The following is a 19,567-nucleotide window of genomic DNA, read 5'->3' as shown; positions in this document are numbered from 1 at the left end:
CTTTACTGGCGTTTAACGCCAGTCTGGTGCCCCTTTTCTGGCGTTAAACGCCCAGATGGTGCCAGACTGGGCGTTAAACGCCCAACAGCTAGCATTACTGGCGTTTGAACGCCAGTTTCTTCTCCTCCAGGGTGTGCTTTTTTCTTCCTGTTTTTCATTCTGTTTTTGCTTTTTTCATTGTTTTGTGACTTCTTATGATCATCAACCTACAAAAAAGATAAATACAAAAGAAAATAGTTAACTATAAAACATTGGGTTGCCTCCCAACAAGCGCTTCTTTAATGTCATTAGCTTGACAAGGACTCTCATGGAGCCTCAGAAATACTCAGAACCGTGTTGGAACCTCCCAACACCAAACTTAGAGTTTGAATGTGGGGGTTCAACACCAAACTTAGAGTTTGGTTGTGGCCTCCCAACACCAAACTTAGAGTTTGACTGTGGGGCTCTGCTTGGCTCTGTTTTGAGAGAAGCTCTTCATGCTTCCTCTCCATGATGATAGAGGGATGTCCTTGGGCCTTAAACACCAAGGATTGTCCATTCACTTGAATGATCAACTCTCCTCTATCACATCAATCACAGCCTTGCTGGCCAGGAAGGTCTGCCAAGGATGATGGATTCATCCATGCACTTCCCAGTCCTCTAGGACTATGAAATCAGTAGGGATGTAATGGTCTTCTATCTTCACCAAAACATTCTCGACAAGTCCATGAGCTTGTTTTCTTGAGTTGTCTGCCATCTCTAATGAGATTCTTGCAGCTTGCACCTCTAAGATCCCTAATTTCTCCATTACAGAGAGGGGCATGAGGTTCACACTTGACCCTAAGTCACACAAGGCCTTCTTGAAGGTCATGGTGCCTATGGTACAAGGTATAGAAACTTCCCAGGATCCTGCCTCTTTTGAGGCAGTTTCTGCCTAGACAAGTCATCCAGTTTTTTGGTGAGCAAGGGAGGTTCATCCTCCCAAGTCTCATTTCCAAATAACTTGTCATTTAGTTTCATGATTGCTCCAAGGTATTTAGCAACTTGCTCTTCAGTGACATACTCATCCTCTTCAGAGGAAGAATACTCATCAGAGCTCATGAATGGCAAAAGTAAGTCCAATGGAATCTATGGTCTCATTTTGAGCCTCATATTCCCATGTTCCTCATTGAGGAACTCAGAGGAGATTGGTACACGCCCACTGAGGCCTTCCTCAGTGGCGTCCTCCTCCTCTCTTTCCTCTCCATATTCGGCCATGTCTATGGCTTTGCACTCTCCTTTTGGATTTTCTTCTGTATTACTTGGGAGAGTGCTAGGAGGGAGTTCAGTAACTCTCTTGCTCAGCTGACCCACTTGTCCTTCCAAATTTCTGATGGAGGACCTTGTTTTATTCATGAAACTTTGAGTGGTCTTTATTAGATCAGAGACCATTGTTGCTAAGTCAGAAGTATTCTGCTTAGAACTCTCTGTCTGTTGCTGAGAAGATGATGGAAAAGGCTTGCCATTGCTAAGCCTGTTTCTTCCACCATTATTGTTATTGAAACCTTGTTGAGGTCTCTCTTGATTCTTCCATGAGAGATTTGGGTGATTTCTCCATGAAGAATTGTAGGTATTTCCATAGGGTTCTCCTAGGTAATTCACCTCTTCCATGGAAGGGTTCTCAGGATCATAAGCTTCTTCCTCAGATGAAGCATCCTTTGTACTGTTTGGTGCATTTTGCATTCCAGACAGACTTTGAGAAATCAAATTGACTTGTTGATTCAATATCTTGTTCTGAGCCAATATGGCATTCAGAGTGTCAATCTCAAGAACTCCTTTCTTCTGACTAGTCCCATTGTTCACAGGATTCCTTTCAGAAGTGTACATGAATTGGTTATTTGCAACCATTTCAATCAATTCTTGAGCTTCTGCGGGCGTCTTCTTCAGATGAAGAGCCTCCAGCAGAGCTATCCAAGGACATCTTAGATAGTTCAGAGAGACCATCATAGAAAATACCTATGATGCTCCATTCAGAAAGCATGTCTGAAGGACATCTTCTGATTAATTGTTTGTATCTTTCCCAAGCTTCATAGAGGGATTCTCCATCCTTCTGTCTGAAGGTTTGGACTTCCACTCTAAGCTTACTCCATCTTTGTGGTGGAAAGAACTTTGCCAAGAAGGCATTGACTAGCTTTTCCCAAGAGTTCAGGCTTTCTTTAGGTTGAGAATCCAACCATATTCTAGCTCTGTCTCTTACAGCAAAAGGGAATAGCATCAGCCTGTAGACCTCAGGGTTAACCCCATTAGTCTTGACTGTGTCACAGATTTGCAAGAATCAGCTAAAAACTGATGAGGATCTTCCATTGGAAGTCCATGGAACTTGCAATTCTGTTGCATTAGAGAAACTAATTGAGGCTTAAGCTCAAAGTTGTTTGCTCCAATGGCAGGGATAGAGATGCTTCTCCCATAGAAGTCGGGAGTAGGTGCAGTAAAGTCACCCAGCACCTTCCTTGCATTGTTGGCATTGTTGTTGTTTTCGGCTGCCATGGGTTCTTCTTCTTTGAAGAATTCGGTCAGGTCCTCTAAAGAGAGTTGTGCTTTGGCTTCTCTTAGCTTTCTCTTCAAGGTCCTTTCGGGTTCAGGATCAGCTTCAACAAGAATGCCTTTGTCTCTGCTCCTGCTCATATGAAAGAGAAGAGAAAAAGAAAATGTGGAATCCTCTATGTCACAGTATAGAGATTCCTTGAAATGTCAGAGGAAAAGAGAAATAGAAAGAAGAAGAAGAAGAAGAATTCGAACTTTAATTAGATGAGGTTCGAATTGTGCATTTAGGAGGAGTGGTACTCCATAAGTAGAAGGATGTGAGAAGGAGGGAAGAGGATTTTCGAAAATTCAATTAAAAGATTTTGAAAACATTTTGAAAATTTGATTGATAATTTTCGAAAATTGAAAGTGGAAGAGAAATCAAGTGATTTTTGAAAAAGATTTTGAAATTAGAAATTAAAAAGGTTTGATTGAAAACTATTTGAAAAAGATGAGGTTAAAAAGATCTAATTGAAAAGTTATGGTTTTAAAAAGATGTGATTGAAAAGATATGATTTGAAAACAATTTTAAAAGATATGATTTGAAAACAATTTGAAAAGATATGATTTTAAAAATTAATGACTTGCCTAACAAGAAAAGATATGATTCAAACATAAACCTTTCTTAATAGAAAGGCAAAAAATGTTCAATCAAATCATTAATTGTTAGTAAGTATCTTTGAGAAAGGAAAGAAATTAATTTGAAAACATTTGATTGATAAGATATGATTTGAAAAAGATTGATTTTGAAAAACTTTGAAAACTTGAAAAAAATTGATTTGAAAACAAAATCTTCCCCCTAGCACCATCCTGGCGTTAAACGCCCAGAATGGTATACATTCTGGCGTTTAACGCCCAAAATGCTACCTTTTTGGGCGTTAAACGCCCAACCAGGTGCCCTGGCTGGCGTTTAAACGCCAGTCCCTTCTTCACTGGGCATTTTTGAATGCTCAGCTTTTTCTGTATAATTCCTCTGCAGTGTGTTCTGAATCTTCAATCCCTTGTATCATTGACTTGAAAAGACACAAATTAAAAATATTTTTGGATTTTTAATAATTAAAATGCAACAAGGATCAAATAACAATGCATGCAAGACACCAAACTTAGCAGTTTGTATACTACTGACACTAATGAACTGAAAATGCATATGAGACACACAAAATACTCAAGTCAATAGAATTCAAAGATCAAAACAAGAAATATATGCATGGATTCGAAAAATATAACAAAAACATGCAATTGACACCAAACTTAAGATGAGACTCTAGACTCAAACAAGAAATATTTTTGGATTTTATGGTTTTGCAAATTTTTTGTGTTTTTCGAAAATTAAGTGGAAAAAAAAAGGTATCAAAATTCTTAATGAGAATTCCAGGAATCAGTGCAATGCTAGTCTAAGACTCCGGTCCAGGAATTAGACATGGCTTCACAGCCAGCCAAGCTTTCAAAGAAAGCTTCGGTCCAAAACACTAGACATGACCAAAGGTCAGCCAAGCCTTAGCAAATCACTGCTCCAAAAGCAAGATTGATACGAAATCAACAAGCTCTTGTGGTGATAAGTTGAAACCTCGGTCCAATCGGATTAGACATGGCTTCTCAGCCAGCCAGATTTCAACAAATCATCATGAAACTCTAGAATTCATCTTCAAGAATTTCGAAAAAAAATACCTAATCTAAGCAACAAGATGAACCGTCAGTTGTCCAGCCTGAACAAGCCCGGGCAATAACACCAAAAATTTGATGTTGTTGCCGGATCTTGGCACTGATGTTACCAAAGGCTTGCTCAAAACTAGAACAATCCCCGGCAACGGCGCCAAAACTTGGTGCGCGAAATTGTGAACTATACTTTTTCACAACTCTCATAATCCCTGGTAATGGCTCCAAAAACTTGGTGTGCTCAATACCATGGCATTACACAACTTCGCACAACTAACCAGCAAGTGCACTGGGTCGTCCAAGTAATAAACCTTACGTGAGTAAGGGTCGATCCCACGGAGATTGTTAGTATTGAAGCAAGCTATGGTCATCTTGTAAATCTTAGTCAGGCAACTCAGATATATATGTGATGAACGAAAATAACATAAAAGATAAAGATAGTGATACTTATGTAATTCATTGGTAGGAACTTCAGATAAGCGCATGAAGATGCCTTCCCTTCCGTCTCTCTGCTTTCCTACTGTCTTCATCCAATCCTTCTTACTCCTTTCCATGGCAAGCTCGTATAGGGTCTCACTGTTGTCAGCAGCTACCTCCCATCCTCGCAGTGAAAGCTAATGCACACACTCTGTCACAGTGCTGCCAATCACCGGTTTGGTTCCCTCCCCTACCGGAATAGAATAACTCTTTTGCGTCTGTCACTAACGCCCAATAGGTTACAGGTTTGAAGCACGTCACAGTCATTCAATCATTGAATCCTACTCAGAATACCACAGACAAGGTTAGACCTTCCGGATTCTCTTGAATGCTGCCATCAGTTCTTGCCTATACCACGAAGACTCTGATCTCACGGAATGGCTGGCTCGTTTGTCAGGCGAGCACTCGGTTGTCAGGCGATCAACCATGCATCGTGCAATCAGGAATCCAAGAGATATTCACTAAGCCTCAGATGCTTGTAGAACAAGAATGGTTGTCAGTCACCTTGTTCATGGGTGAGAATGGTGATGGGCGTCAATCATCACCTTCATCATGTTGAAGAACAAGTGATATCTTGGTAAAAGAACAAGTGGAATTGAATGGAAGAACAATAGTAATTGCATTAATACTCGAGGTACAGCAGAGCTCCACACCTTAATCTATGGTGTGTAGAAACTCCACCGTTGAAAATACATAAGCATAAGGTCTAGGCATGGCCGAATGGCCAGCCTCCCAATGATCTAAGAACAAAAATGTCCAAAGATGATCTAGAGATCTAAAAGTGATCAAAAGATTTTTTATACAATAGTAAAAGGTCCTACTTATAAGAAACTAGTAGCCTAGGGTGTACAGAAATGAGTAAATGACATAAAAATCCTCTTCCGGGCCCACTTGGTGTGTGCTTGGGCTGAGCAATGAAGCAATTTCGTGTAGAGACTCTTCTTGGAGTTAAACGCCAGCTTTGGTGCCAGTTTGGGCGTTTAACTCCCATTTGGGTGCCAGTTCCAGCGTTTAACGCTGGGATTTCTTGAGGTGACTTTGAACGCCGGTTTGGGCCATCAAATCTTGGGCAAAGTATGGATTATTATATATTGCTGGAAAGCCCAGGATGTCTACTTTCCAACGCCGTTGAGAGCGCGCCAATTGGGCTTCTGTAGCTCCAGAAAATCCGCTTTGAGTGCAGGGAGGTCAGAATCCAACAGCATCTGCAGTCCTTTTTGGTCTCAGAATCAGATTTTTGCTCAGGTCCCTCAATTTCAGCCAGAAAATACCTGAAATCACAGAAAAACACACAAACTCATAGTAAAGTCCAGAAAAGTGAATTTTAATTAAAAACTAATAAAAATATACTAAAAACTAACTAGATCATACTAAAAATATACTAAAAACAATGCCAAAAAGTATACAAATTATCCGCTCATCAACCACCTCCTTCATGGCTGGATTTAGCCTCCTCTGTGGTTGGACCACTGGTATGGCATTATCCTCCAACAGGATCTTGTGCATGCATCTAGCTGGGCTAATGCCCTTAAGATCACTTATGGACCACCCAAGAGCTGTCTTGTGTGTCTTTAGCACTTGAATCAGTGCTTCCTCTTCCTGTGGATTTAAAGCAGAGCTTATAATCACTGAAAAAGTGTCACCCTCTCCCAGAAATGCATACTTCAGGGATGGTGGTAGTGGTTTGAGTTCAGGTTTGGGAGGCTTATCCTCCTCCTGAGGAATTTTCGAAAATTCCTTTGTTTTCTCTGGTTCTTCTTGATCAGTTTGAGCATCCTTGAAGATGTCTTCAAGCTCTGATTCTAGGCTTTCAGTCATATTGATCTCTTCCACCAAAGAGTCAATAATGTCAGCACCCATGCAGTCATTTGGTGTGTCTGGATGCTGCATAGCTTTTACAGCATTCAACTTGAACTCATCCTCATTGACTCTCAGGGTTACTTTCCCCTTTTGCACATCAATGAGAGTTCGTCCAGTTGCTAGGAAAGGTCTTCCTAGAATGAGAGTTGCACTTTTGTGCTCCTCCATTTCCAGCACCACAAAGTCAGTTGGAAAGGCAAATGGCCCAACCTTGACAATCATGTCCTCTATTATGCCTGATGGATGTTTAATGGAGCCATCAGCAAGTTGGAGGCATATCCGGGTTGGTTTAACTTCTCCAGTCAACCCAAGCTTTCTGATAGTGGATGCAGGTATTAGATTGATGCTTGCTCCAAGATCACATAGGGCTGTCTTGGTGCAAGCACCTTCTAATGTGCATGGTATCATAAAGCTTCCTGGATCTTGAAGCTTTTCTGGTAAGCTTTTCAGAATGACTGCACTGCATTCTTCAGTGAGAAACACTTTTTCAGTTTCTCTCCAATCCTTCTTATGACTTAAGATCTCTTTCATGAACTTAGCATAAGAAGGTATTTGCTCAAGTGCCTCTGCAAACGAAATCTTTATTTCAAGAGTCCTTAGATAATCTGCAAAGCGGGCAAATTGCTTATCCTGCTCCGCTTGGCGGAGTTTCTGAGGATAAGGCATCTTGGCTTTATATTCTTCAACCTTAGTTGCTGCAGGCTTATTCCTTACAGAAGTGGTTGAAGAATCCGTTTTTGAGGGATTACTGTCAGCACTCTCAGGTGTCTGATCCTCCCTTGGCGTCTGAACGCCAGGAATGGGTGAAGATTGGGCGTTTAACGCCAACTTCTCCCCCTTTTCTGGCGTTTGAACGCCAGAACTGGGCAAGGAATGGGCGTTTAACGCCAGCTTTCCTTCCCTTTCTGGCGTTTGAACGCCAAAAGTATTCCTCTCTGGGCTCTTACTGTCCTCAGAGGGATTTTGGGCAGTGGCTTGGTTACCCTCTGTCAATTGTTCCTTATTTGACTTTTTGCTCTTTTGAGTGGTGTTGTTTAGTGTCTTCCCACTCCTCAGTTGAACTACTTGACACTCTCCTGTTATCTGGTTAGATATCTGCTGTTTTGCTTGATTCAACTGCAGTTCTATGTTCTTGTTAGCAACTTTAGTTTCATGGAGCATCTCTTTAAATTCTGCTAACTGTTCTGTCATCAGGAGCAATTGTTGATTAAGCTCAATCATCTGTTCTTGAGGATTAGGATCAGTGACTACTGCCATGACTTCCTCTTTTGGAGAGAACTCATTGCTAGAGTATAAATATTGGTTTCTAGCAACAGTGTCTATAAGCTCTTGAGCCTCTTCAATTGTCTTCCTCATGTGTATAGATCCACCAGCTGAGTGGTCTAAAGACATCTGAGCTTTTTCTGTAAGCCCATAGTAGAAGATGTCTAACTGTACCCACTCTGAAAACATTTCAGAGGGGCATTTTCTTAGCATACCTCTATACCTCTCCCAGGCATCATAAAGGGATTCATTATCCTCTTGTTTAAAGCCTTGGATGTCCAGCCTTAGCTGTGTCATCCTCTTTGGAGGGTAAAAATGATTCAGGAACTTGTCTGATAACTGTTTCCATGTCTTTATGCTTGCTGTAGGTTGGTTATTCAACCACCTTTTAGCTTGATCTTTTACAGCAAATGGAAACAGTAATAGTCTGTAGACATCCTGATCCACCTCTTTATCATGTACTGTGTCAGCAATTTGTAAAAATTGTGCCAGAAACTCAGTAGGTTCTTCCTGTGGAAGACCGGAATACTGGCAATTTTGCTGCACTATGATAATGAGTTGAGGATTTAGCTCAAAGCTGCTTGCTTTGATGAGAGGTGTACAAATGCTACTCCCATACGCAGCTGTAATGGGGTTAGCATATGACCCCAGAGTCCTTCTGGATTGATCAATCCCACTTAGGTCCATAGTGGATAAAGGGAACTGATATGGATTGCAAATAGATAAATTTTGTTTTTTTCTTGTTTTTTTTTTAAGTGACCGAAAATAATAAAATAAAATAAAGCAAAAGGAAAATAAAATAAAAAATTCGAAAATTAAAAAAAATAAGATCAAAGCAAATTGAAAACTGAATCAATTAGTTAATTAAAAAGATTTTGAGATTAGCAATTAGAAAGATATGATTGAAAAATTTTTATGAAAAAGATTTGATTTTTGAAATGAAGAAAGAGAAAAACAACAAAATGACACCAAACTTAAAATTTTTAGAAAATCAAACACAATTTTTCGAAAATTTTAAAGGAAAAACACAAAGAGGACACCAAACTTAGAATTTTTACGGATCAAAAAGGGACTAAAGACATGCAAATTCGAAAATTAGAAGAAAAACAAAAGTATGCAATTGACACCAAACTTAAAATATGAAACTAGACTCAACTAAAAGACTCTAAACCAACAAAAATAAAACAGTCCTAATCTAAGCAACAAGATAAGCCGTCAGTTGTCCAAACTCGAACAATCCCCGGCAATGGCGCCAAAAACTTGGTGCACGAAATTGCAATCACACTTTTGCAATCCCGCACAACTAACCAGCAAGTGCACTGGGTCGTTCAAGTAATACCTTACGTGAGTAAGGGTCGATCCCACGGAGATTGTCGGCTTGAAGCAAGCTATGGTTATCTTGTAAATCTTAGTCAGGATATCATAAATTATCAAGATTGATTGTGAAAAGCAAAAGAACATGAAATAAGTACTTGTTTTGCAGTAATGGAGAATAGGTTGAGGCTTTGGAGATGCTCGGCCTTCTGAATCTCTGCTTTCCTACTGTCTTCTTCCTCAAACACGCAAGGCTCCTTCCATGGCAAGCTGTATGCAAGGGTTTCACCGTTGTCAGTGGCTACCTCCCATCCTCTCAGTGGAAATGTTCAACGCACCCTGTCACGGCACGGCTATCCATCTGTCGGTTCTCAATCAGGCCGGAATAGAATCCAGTGATTCTTTTGCGTCTGTCACTAACGCCCCGCACTCAGGAGTTTGAAGCTCGTCACAGTCATTCAATCATTGAATCCTACTCAGAATGCCACAGACAAGGCTTAGACCTTCCGGATTCTCTTGAATGCCGCCATCAGTTCTAGCTTATACCACGAAGATTCTGATTAAAGAATCCAAGAGACATCTACTTAATCTAAGGTAGAACGGAGGTGGTTGTCAGGCACACGTTCATAGTTGAGAATGATGATGAGTGTCACGGATCATCACATTCATCCGGTTTAAGAACAAGTAATATCTTAGAATGGAAGCAAGCATGATTGAATGAAAAACAGTAGTAATTGCATTAATCCATCAAGACACAGCAGAGCTCCTCACCCCCAACCATGGGGTTTAGAGACTCATGCCGTGGAAGGTACACAAAGAAACGTGTAAAATGTCATGAGGTACCGATACAATGTCAAAAGATCCTATTAATAGTGAACTAGTAACCTAAGGTTTACAGAAATGAGTAAATGACAGAAAAATCCACTTCTGGGCCCACTTGGTGTGTGCTTGGGCTGAGCATTGAAGCTTTCATGTGTAGAGACCTTTTCTGGAGTTAAACGCCAGCTTTCATGCCAGTTTGGGCGTTTAACTCCAATTTTTATGCCAGTTCCAGCGTTAAACGCTGGAAATTCTGAGGCTGATTTGCAACGCCGGTTTGGGCCATCAAATCTCGGGCAAAGTATGGACTATTATACATTGCTGGAAAGCCCAGGATGTCTACTTTCCAACGCCGTTGAGAGCGCGCCAATTGGGCTTCTGTAGCTCCAGAAAATCCTCTTCGAGTGCAGGGAGGTCAGAATCCAACAGCATCTGCAGTCCTTTTCAGCCTCTAAATCAGATTTTTGCTCAGATCCCTTAATTTCAGCCAGAAAATACCTGAAATCACAGAAAAACACACAAACCCATAGTAAAGTCCAGAAAAGTGAATTTTAGCTAAAAACTAATAAAAATCTACTAAAAACTAACTAAATCATACTAAAAACATACTAAAAACAATGCCAAAAAGCGTATAAATTATCCGCTCATCAGTATTGCATGAGAAATTGAGTTAATTTTAAGAATAGTCTAATTTACTTAAATATGGTGGTATCTCCTGTGATTTTTGAATGCATGATATGAACAGTGCATATTTGAATTTGAATCAAGGGATGTTGATGTATAAGGAATAGGAATTTAGAGAATTATTATGACTTCTCTGAAATAAACAAAAATTTAATCCTTGAAATAAAAGAAACAGCAATATATATATATATATATATATATATATATATACACAAATAAATAATAAATAAAAGCAAGGTCCAATGCTCTAAGCATCAATAACTAGGGAGGTCAGACATGATTAAAAGCTCAAAGAGTTGTTTCCCTAGTTACATGCTTGTGATGTGATTGTGTCAAGTAATCCTTGAGACAGAACACTTAGTTTTAAGACCAAGTGCGTTTAACAGAGTATGCCAAAGGCTTTGAGCACCACTGTCTGGGAGTAATAGAAAGAAAAATTAAAACTCAAAGAGAGTTCCCCAGTTAAGTGCTTGTGGTGTTTTTGTGTCAAGTAACTCTTGAAAAAAAACATTTAAAGTCACGGCTAGGCTCAAGGTGCAAAGCACCAAAGAAAAATAAATTAAAATAAATTTTGCTGTGTTCAAGGATTAAACTGAAATATAAAAGATAAGAGAATTCATAATATTATCCGAATTCTAATTCCAAATGACATTAACAGTCTTCTAATTCAAAGGAGAGTGAGATGCCAAACCTATTCAGGATTGCAGTTGTAAACCCCACTATAAGAAGAGACACGAGCTTAATCGAACTCTCATTCTCATGCAAATTCATCACATCATAAGCTTATATTAGTTTTGGTTGCATGAGGACAAGCAACAGTTTAAGTTTGGTGTTGTGATGCGTGAGCATCTTGTCAATCTTTTCCTAGTGAATTTGCATCTAATTTGTTGAGTTTAATTAAGAATTAATTATATTTTAGCCACTATGGATGCTATTTTGAGTTTTGTGCAATTTTATTTATTTCAGGTAGCATTCGGCGGAATTTGTTTGTTGTTTCTGCAGCACAAGAATCAAAGGAGATGGCTGCAAGGAGCGACGCGCACGCGTGCCTGACGCGTGCGCGTGATCTGGAAGTATCCATGTCGACGCGTACGCGTGACTGACCCGTACGCGTGACGTGCGCGATCTACAAAAGTTACAGAAATCGCTGGCGTGGATTTTGGGCCGCGTTTTGACCTAGTTTCTGGCCCAGAAAACACAGATTGGAAGCTGCAGAATGGACAATCAAGTGGTCCCCACCCATCAGCTGAAGACTTGTTAATTAATTCGAATTTAAATTCAAATCTTATCTTTTAGGAAAAGATATTATTTTTAGTTTTAGATAATTAGATTTTAAATTTATTAGGAGTAGTTATAAATAGGAACTCTGTACATTTAGACACGTAACCAATTGTTACCAGAACCCTTATTTTTCTTCTCTAAACCTTGAGCAACTAATCCTTCATTGTTAAGGTGAGGAGCTCTGTCTACTTTCATGGATTGATTCGTTTGATCTTTTTTTATTTAATTCATGTCTTGATTTATATTTCAATAATTGTTTTCGTTCTTTATTTTATGAATATGGGTGGAACGAAAGTATGACCCATATTCTAATTGAGTTCTTGTAAAACTTGGAAAAGCTCTTTACTTGAACAACAGCTTGAAAACATATTATACTGAATTTTTAATTGTTTGTATTTAAAGGGATACGTGACATATAATCCCCTTATTTGTGGATAATTAGGATTCTTTTGGCATATAAACTAGAAATTAATCATCACCTTCTAATTGGAATTAATTGACTAAGGAATTGGCAATTGATGAATTTTAGAGGAGACTAGGAAGGTCTAAGGAATTAGGGTCTAGTCACATATAGTTTACCATGAAATTAAATCTTGCATGATTAAATTAATTAGTAATAAAAGTTAATCCGGAAATTAGATAACTCTAAAACCTTAACTGTTTTCTCAAATAATTTATTCCCACCTCATTGCTGCTTGCTTTCTGAAATTTTAAGAGTACTATTTAATGCTCTTTGAATATTTTAAAACCATTTTCTGCTTGTGTAACTAAGCCAATCACTCAATCATTGTTGCTTAGTCCATCAATCCTCATGGGATCGACCCTTACTCACATAAGGTATTACTTGGTACGACTCGGTGCACTTGCCGGTTAGTTTGTGGGTTGTAAAATACGCACCATCGGGCTTTGTAGCGCACAACTTCATTTTTCTTATTTTGTTTTCTCACAAATATCCACCTGTATCCAACATGTTTTACATCTTCTGGTGTACGGACTATGATGAGCGGATAATTTATACGCTTTTTGGCATTGTTTTTAGGTAGTTTTTAGTAGGATCTAGCTACTTTTAGGGATATTTTTATTAGTTTTTATGAAAAATTCATATTTCTGGACTTCACTATGATTTTGTGTGTTTTTCTGTGATTTCAGGTATTTTCTTGCTGAAATTGAGGGACCTGAGCAAAAATCTGATAGGAGGCTGACAAAGGACTGCTGATGCAATTGGATTCTGACCTCCCTGCACTCACAATGGATTTTCTGGAGCTACAGATCTCCAAATGGCGCACTCTCAATTGTGTTAGAAAGTAGACATGCAGGGCTTTCCATCAATATATAATAGTTCATACTTTATTCGAGTTTAGACAACACAAACTGACGTTCAACTCCAGTTCCATGATGCATTTTGGAGTAAAACGCCAGAAACACGTCACAAACCAGAGTTAAACGCCAAAAACATGTTACAACTTGGCATTTAACTCCAAGAGAAGCCTCTGCACGTGTAAAGCTCAAGCTCAGCCCAAGCACACACTAAAGTGGGCCCTAGAAGTAGATTTCTGCATTTAGACTTATTTTTGTAAACCCTAGTAACTAGTTTAGTATAAATAGAACTTTTTACTATTGTTCTAGGGGTCTTTTTCCCTATTTTCGAATTCATATATCATTTGGGGGGGCTGGCCATTCGACCATGCCTGGACCTTAATCACTTATGTATTTTCAACGGTGGAGTTTCTACACACCATAGATTAAGGTGTGGAGCTCTGCTGTTCCTCGAGTATTAATGCAATTACTACTATTTTCTATTCAATTCAGCTTATTCTTGTTCTAAGATATTCGATGCACTTCAACATGATGAATGTGATGATCCGTGACACTCATCATCAATCTCACTTATGAACGCGTGACTGACAACCACTTCCGTTCTACCTTAGATCGAGCGTGTATCTCTTAGCCTCCATTCCGAAAGATCAGAGTCTTCGTGGTATAAGCTAGATTTATTGGCGGCCATTCTTGAGATCCGGAAAGTCTAAACCTTGTCTGTGGTATTTTGAGTAGGATCTGGAAAGGAATGACTGTGACAAGCTTTAAACTCGCGAGTGTTGGGCATAGTGACAGACGCAAAAGGATCACTAGATCCTATTCCGACATGATCGAGAACTGACATATGATTAGCCGTGCTGTGACAGTGCATTTGGACCATTTTCACTGAGAGGATGGGAAGTAGCTATTGACAACGGTGACGCCCTACATACAGCTTGCCATGAAAAGGGGTAAGAATGATTGGATGAAGGCAGTAGGAAAGCAGAGATTCAAAAGGGATAAAGCATCTCCATACACTTATCTGAAATTCCCACCAATGCTTTACATAAGTATATCTATCTTTATTCTATGCTTTATTTATCTTTATATTTGAAAATCATTATAACTATTTGAATCCGCCTGACTGAGATTTGCAAGATGACCATAGCTTGCTTTATACCAACAATCTCCGTGGGATCGACCCTTACGCACGTAAGGTTTATTACTTGGATGACCCAGTGCACTTGCTGGTTAGTTGTGCGAAGTTGTGACAAAGTATGATTCACATTTGAGAGCTCCAAGTCTTTGGCGCCATTGTTGATGATCACAATTTCGTGCACCAAGTTTTTGGCACCGTTGCTGGGGATTGTTTGAGTTTGGACAACTAACGGTTCATCTTGTTGCTTAGATTAGGTAATTTTCTTTCCAAAAAGTTTTCAAAAAATTTTCAAAAATCTTTAAAACTTTTTCTTCTTTTTTGTTTTTTCAAAATATAATTTTCGAAAAATACAAAAAAAATTATAAAATCATAAAACCAAAAAAATATTTTGTGTTTCTTGTTTGAGTCTAGTGTTAATTTTTAAGTTTGGTGTCAATTGCATCTTTTTAATTTTCTAAAAAAATTTTCGAAAATTCATGCATTGTATTCTTCATGATCTTCAAGTTGTTCTTGACAAGTCTTCTTGTTTGATCTCCATATTTTCTTGTTTTGTGTCTTTTGCTGTTTTTCATATGCATTTTTGCATTCATAGTGTCTAAGCATTAAAAATTCCTAAGTTTGGTGTCTTGCATATTTTTTTTCTTGAAAATTTTTCAAAAATAAGTCTTGATATTCATCTTGATCTTCAAAGTGTTCTTGGTGTTCATCTTGATATTCAAAGTGTTCTTGCATGCATCATGTGTTTTGATTCATAAATTTTATGTTTTGAGTCATTTAGTTATTTTTCTCTCTCATCATTAAAAATTCAAAAAAAATTCAAAAAATATCTTTTCCTTATTTTACTCATAATTTTCGAAATTTTTGGGTTGACTTAGTCAAAAATTTTTAAAATAAGTTGTTTCTTGTTAGTCAAGTCAAGATTTCAATTTTAAAAATCTCATCTTTTCAAAATCTTTTTCAAAAATCAAATCTTTTTTATTTTTTTATTATTATTTTCGAAAATTTTTAAAATTGATTTTCAAAATCTTTTTCTTATCTTTATTTCATGATTTTCGAAAACTTTACTAACAATTAATGTGATTGATTCAAAAATTTGAAGTTTTTTACTTTCTTGTTAAGAAAGGTTCAATCTTGAAGAATCATATCTTTTAGTTTCTTGTTTGTCAAGTAATCAATTTTAATTTTAAAAATCAAATCTTTCTAAATTTCTTTTTTCAATTCTTTTTCAAAATAAATTTCAAAATCTTATCTCTTTTCAATCATATCTTTTCAAACATATCTTTTTCAAATAAGATCATTTTCAAAATTGATTTCAAAAATCTTTTCTAACTTCCTATCTTTTCAAAATTGAATTTCAAATCTTTTTCAACTAACTATTGACTTTTTGTTTGTTTCACTACTTCTTATCTTTTTCAAAACCACCTAACTACTTTCCTCTCTCTAATTTTTGAAAATCACCTCTTTTTTTTAAAAAAAAATCTTTTTATTTAACTAATTATTTCAAATTTTAATTTTAATTTTAATTCTTCTCTTAATTTTCAAAAATCACTAACATTTTTTTCAAAAATAACTTTCGAAATTCTCCCCCTCTCATCTCTTTCTATTTATTTCATTTATTTTCTAACACTTCTCTTCATCTTAAAATTCGAACCCTCTCTTTTCCTCTGTGTTTGAATTTTTCTCTTCTTCATTCTTATTCTTCTTTTCTTCTACTCACATAAAGGAATCTCTATAATGTGACATAGAGGATTCCTCTTCTTTTCTGTTCTCTTTTTTTCATATGAGCAGGAGTAAGGACAAGAACATTTTTGTTGAAGCAGATCCTGAACCTAAAAGGACTTTGAAGAAGAAGCTAAGAGAAGCTAAAGCACAACAATTAAGAGAAAACCTTACAGAGAATCTCAAAAAAGAAAGAGACATGGCCGAACCCAACAATAATGCAAGGAGGATGCTTGGTGATTATACTACACCTACTTCCAATTTTTATGGAAGAAGCATCTTAATCCCTGCCATTGGAAAAAATAATTTTGAGCTGAAGCCTCAACTAGTTGCTCTAATGCAACAGAACTGCAAGTTTCATGGACTTTCATCAGAATATCCCTATCAGTATTTAACTAAATTTTTGCAGATCTGTGATACTGTTAAGACTAATGGAGTAGATTCTGAAGTCTACAGGCTCATACTTTTCCCTTTTGTTGTAAGAGACAGAGCTCGAACATGGTTGGACTCACAACCTAAAGATAGCCTGGACTCTTGGGACAAACTGGTCACGGCCTTCTTGGCCAAGTTCTTTCCTCCTCAAAAGCTGAGCAAGCTTAGAGTGGATGTTCAGACTTTCAAGCAAAAAGATGGTGAATCCCTCTATGAAGCTTGGAAAAGATACAAGTAGTTGACCAAAAAGTGTCCTTCTGACATGCTTTCTGAGTGGACCATTTTGGATATATTCTATCATGGTCTATCTGAGTTCTCTAAGATATCACTGGACCATTCTGCAGGTGGATCCATTCACCTAAAGAAAACGCCTGCAGAAGCTCAAGAACTCATTGACATGGTTGCAAATAACCAATTCATGTACACCTCTGAGAGGAATCTTGTGAGTAATGGGACACCTCAGAGAAAGGGAGTTCTTGAAATTGATGCTCTGAATGCCATATTGGCTCAAAACAAAATGTTGACTCAGCAAGTCAACATGATTTCTTAGAGTCTGAATGGATGGCAAAATGCATCCAACAGTACTAAAGAGGCATCTTCTGAAGAAGAAGTTTATGATCCTGAGAACCCTGCAATGGCAGAAGTGAATTACATGGGTGAAGCCTATGGAAACACCTATAATCCCTCATGGAGAAATCATCCAAATTTCTCATGGAAGGATCAACAAAAGCCTCAACAAGGCTTTAATAATGGTGGAAGAAATAGGCTTAGCAATAGCAAGCCTTTTCCATCATCTTCTCAGCAACAGACAGAGAATTCTAAGCAGAGCCCCTCTAGCTTAGCAAACATAGTCTCTGATCTATCTAAGGCCACTTTAAGTTTTATAAGTGAAACAAGGTCCTCCATTAGAAATTTGGAGGCACAAGTGGGTCAGTTGAGTAAGAAAATCACTGAAACTCCTCCTAGTACTCTCCCAAGCAATACAGAAGAGAATCCAAAAAGAGAGTGCAAGGCCATTGATATTATCAAAATGGCCGAATCCAAAGAGGAAGGGGAGGACGTGAATCCCAATGAGGAAGACCTCATGGGACGTCCTTCAGACAGAAAGAAGTTCCCTATTAGGGACCTAAAGGAATCTGAGGCTCATATAGAGACCATAGAGATTCCATTAAACTTCCTTCTGCCATTCATGAGCTCTGAGAACTATTCTTTCTCTGAAGAGGATGAAGATGTAACTGAAGAGCAAGTTGCTCAATATCTAGGAGCCATCATGAAGCTGAATGCCAAGTTGTTTGGTAATGAGACTTGGGAAGATGAACATCCCTTGCTCATTAGTGAACTAAATACATGGGTTCAGTAAACTCTACCTCAAAAGAAACAAGATCTTGGTAAATTCTTAATACCCTGTATCATAGGCACCATGACCTTTGAAAAGGCTCTATGTGACCTGGGGTCAGGTATAAATCTTATGCCACTCTCTGTAATGGAGAAAATGGGGATCTTTGAGGTACAAGCTGCAAGAATCTCATTAGAGATGGCAGACAAGTCAATAAAACAAGCTTATGGATTGGTAGATGATGTGTTAGTGAAGGTTAAAGGCCTTTACATCCCTGTTGATTTCATAATCCTAGATATTGGAAAGGATGAGGATGAATGCATCATCCTTGGAAGACCCTTCCTAGCCACAGCAGGAGCTGTGATTGATGTTGACAGAGGAGAGCTAGTCCTTCAATTGAATGGGGACTACCTTGTGTTTAAAGCTCAAGGACCTTCCTCTGCAACCATGGAGAGGAAGCATGAAAAGCTTCTTTCAATACAGAGTCAAACAAAGCCCCCACAATCAAACTCTAAGTTTGGTGTTGGGAGGCCACAACCAAACTCTAAGTTTGGTGTTGAACCCCCACATTCAAACTCTAAGTTTGGTGTTGGGAGGTTTCAATAATGCTCTTAACATCTGTGAAGCTCCATGAGAGCTCACTATCAAGCTATTGACATTAAAGAAGTGCTTATTGGGAGGCAACTCAATTTTTATTTATCTATATTTCTATTGTTCTTTTATGTTTTATTAGGTATATGATCATGTGGAGTCACAAATGACACCTCAAGATCTATGGACCCTACAGGATCCCCACCTACCCCACTTCTCTCTTCTTCACACAATCCAATAACATTATACCCTTCACCAATTACCTCAATCTCTATTCCACATTACCCCTTCACCAATCACATCCATCCACTCTTCCCCATAAACCCCACCTACCTTCAAATTCAAAATTTCTTTCCCACCCAAACCCACCCTAGATGACCGAACCTAAACCCCTCTCCCTCCACTATATAAACCCCTCCATCCTTCTTCATTTTTACACAACACTACCCTCTATTCTCCCCCTTGGCCGAAACCCACACCTCTCTCCCTCTTCTCCATATCTTCTTCTTCTTCTTCTTCTTCTTCTATTCTTTCTTCTTTTGCTCGAGAGCGAGCAACATTCTAAGTTTGGTGTGGTAAAAGCATAGCTTTTTTTGTTTTTCCATAACCATTGATGGCACCTAAGGCCAGAGAAACCTCAAGAAAGAGGAAAGGAAAGGCAATTGCTTCCACCTCTGAGTCATGGGAGACGGAGAGATTCATCTCAAGGGTCTATAGCTCAGTAGTAGAGCATTTGACTGCACATCAAGAGTGCCCACTCATGGACCTCAACAAGAGCAGAAATTCCCTCATCAAGAAATCCCTGAGATACCTCAGGGGATACATTTTTCTCCACACAATTATTGGGAGCAACTAAGGATAAGAGCACCAAAATCACTAGGGATCAAGCAACAGAGGCAAGGAAGAGACATAGAGGAGCTCAAAGACACCATTGGTCCTTCAAGAAGAAGACGCCACCCTCACTAAGGTAGACTCATTCCTTAACTTCCTTGCTCTTATCTCTCTGTTTTTCGACTTTATGCTCTATGTTTGTCTATGTTTTGAGTCTTTACTACATGATCATTAGTATTTAGTAACTATGTCTTAAGGCTATGAATAATTCCATGAATCCTTCACCTATCTTAAATGAAAAATGTTTT

General features: G+C 38.3%; 2 non-coding genes across 2 annotated transcripts; one reads left to right on the top strand and one right to left on the bottom strand.

The window, feature by feature from the left end:
* The first annotated feature begins 1,993 nt into the window (after positions 1-1,993).
* On the top strand, positions 1,994-2,101 carry LOC130953011 (small nucleolar RNA R71). The gene has a single exon (XR_009075184.1). It is a non-coding gene; the product is annotated as a small nucleolar RNA R71 (small nucleolar RNA).
* Positions 2,102-16,661: 14,560 nt separating this feature from the next.
* On the bottom strand, positions 16,662-16,769 carry LOC130952111 (small nucleolar RNA R71). The gene has a single exon (XR_009074292.1). It is a non-coding gene; the product is annotated as a small nucleolar RNA R71 (small nucleolar RNA).
* Between the last annotated feature and the right edge of the window lie 2,798 nt (positions 16,770-19,567).

Source organism: Arachis stenosperma, chromosome 9, assembly GCF_014773155.1.
Source record: "Arachis stenosperma cultivar V10309 chromosome 9, arast.V10309.gnm1.PFL2, whole genome shotgun sequence".
Lineage (NCBI taxonomy): Eukaryota > Viridiplantae > Streptophyta > Magnoliopsida > Fabales > Fabaceae > Arachis > Arachis stenosperma.
This window is presented reverse-complemented; position numbering and strand designations above follow the sequence as displayed.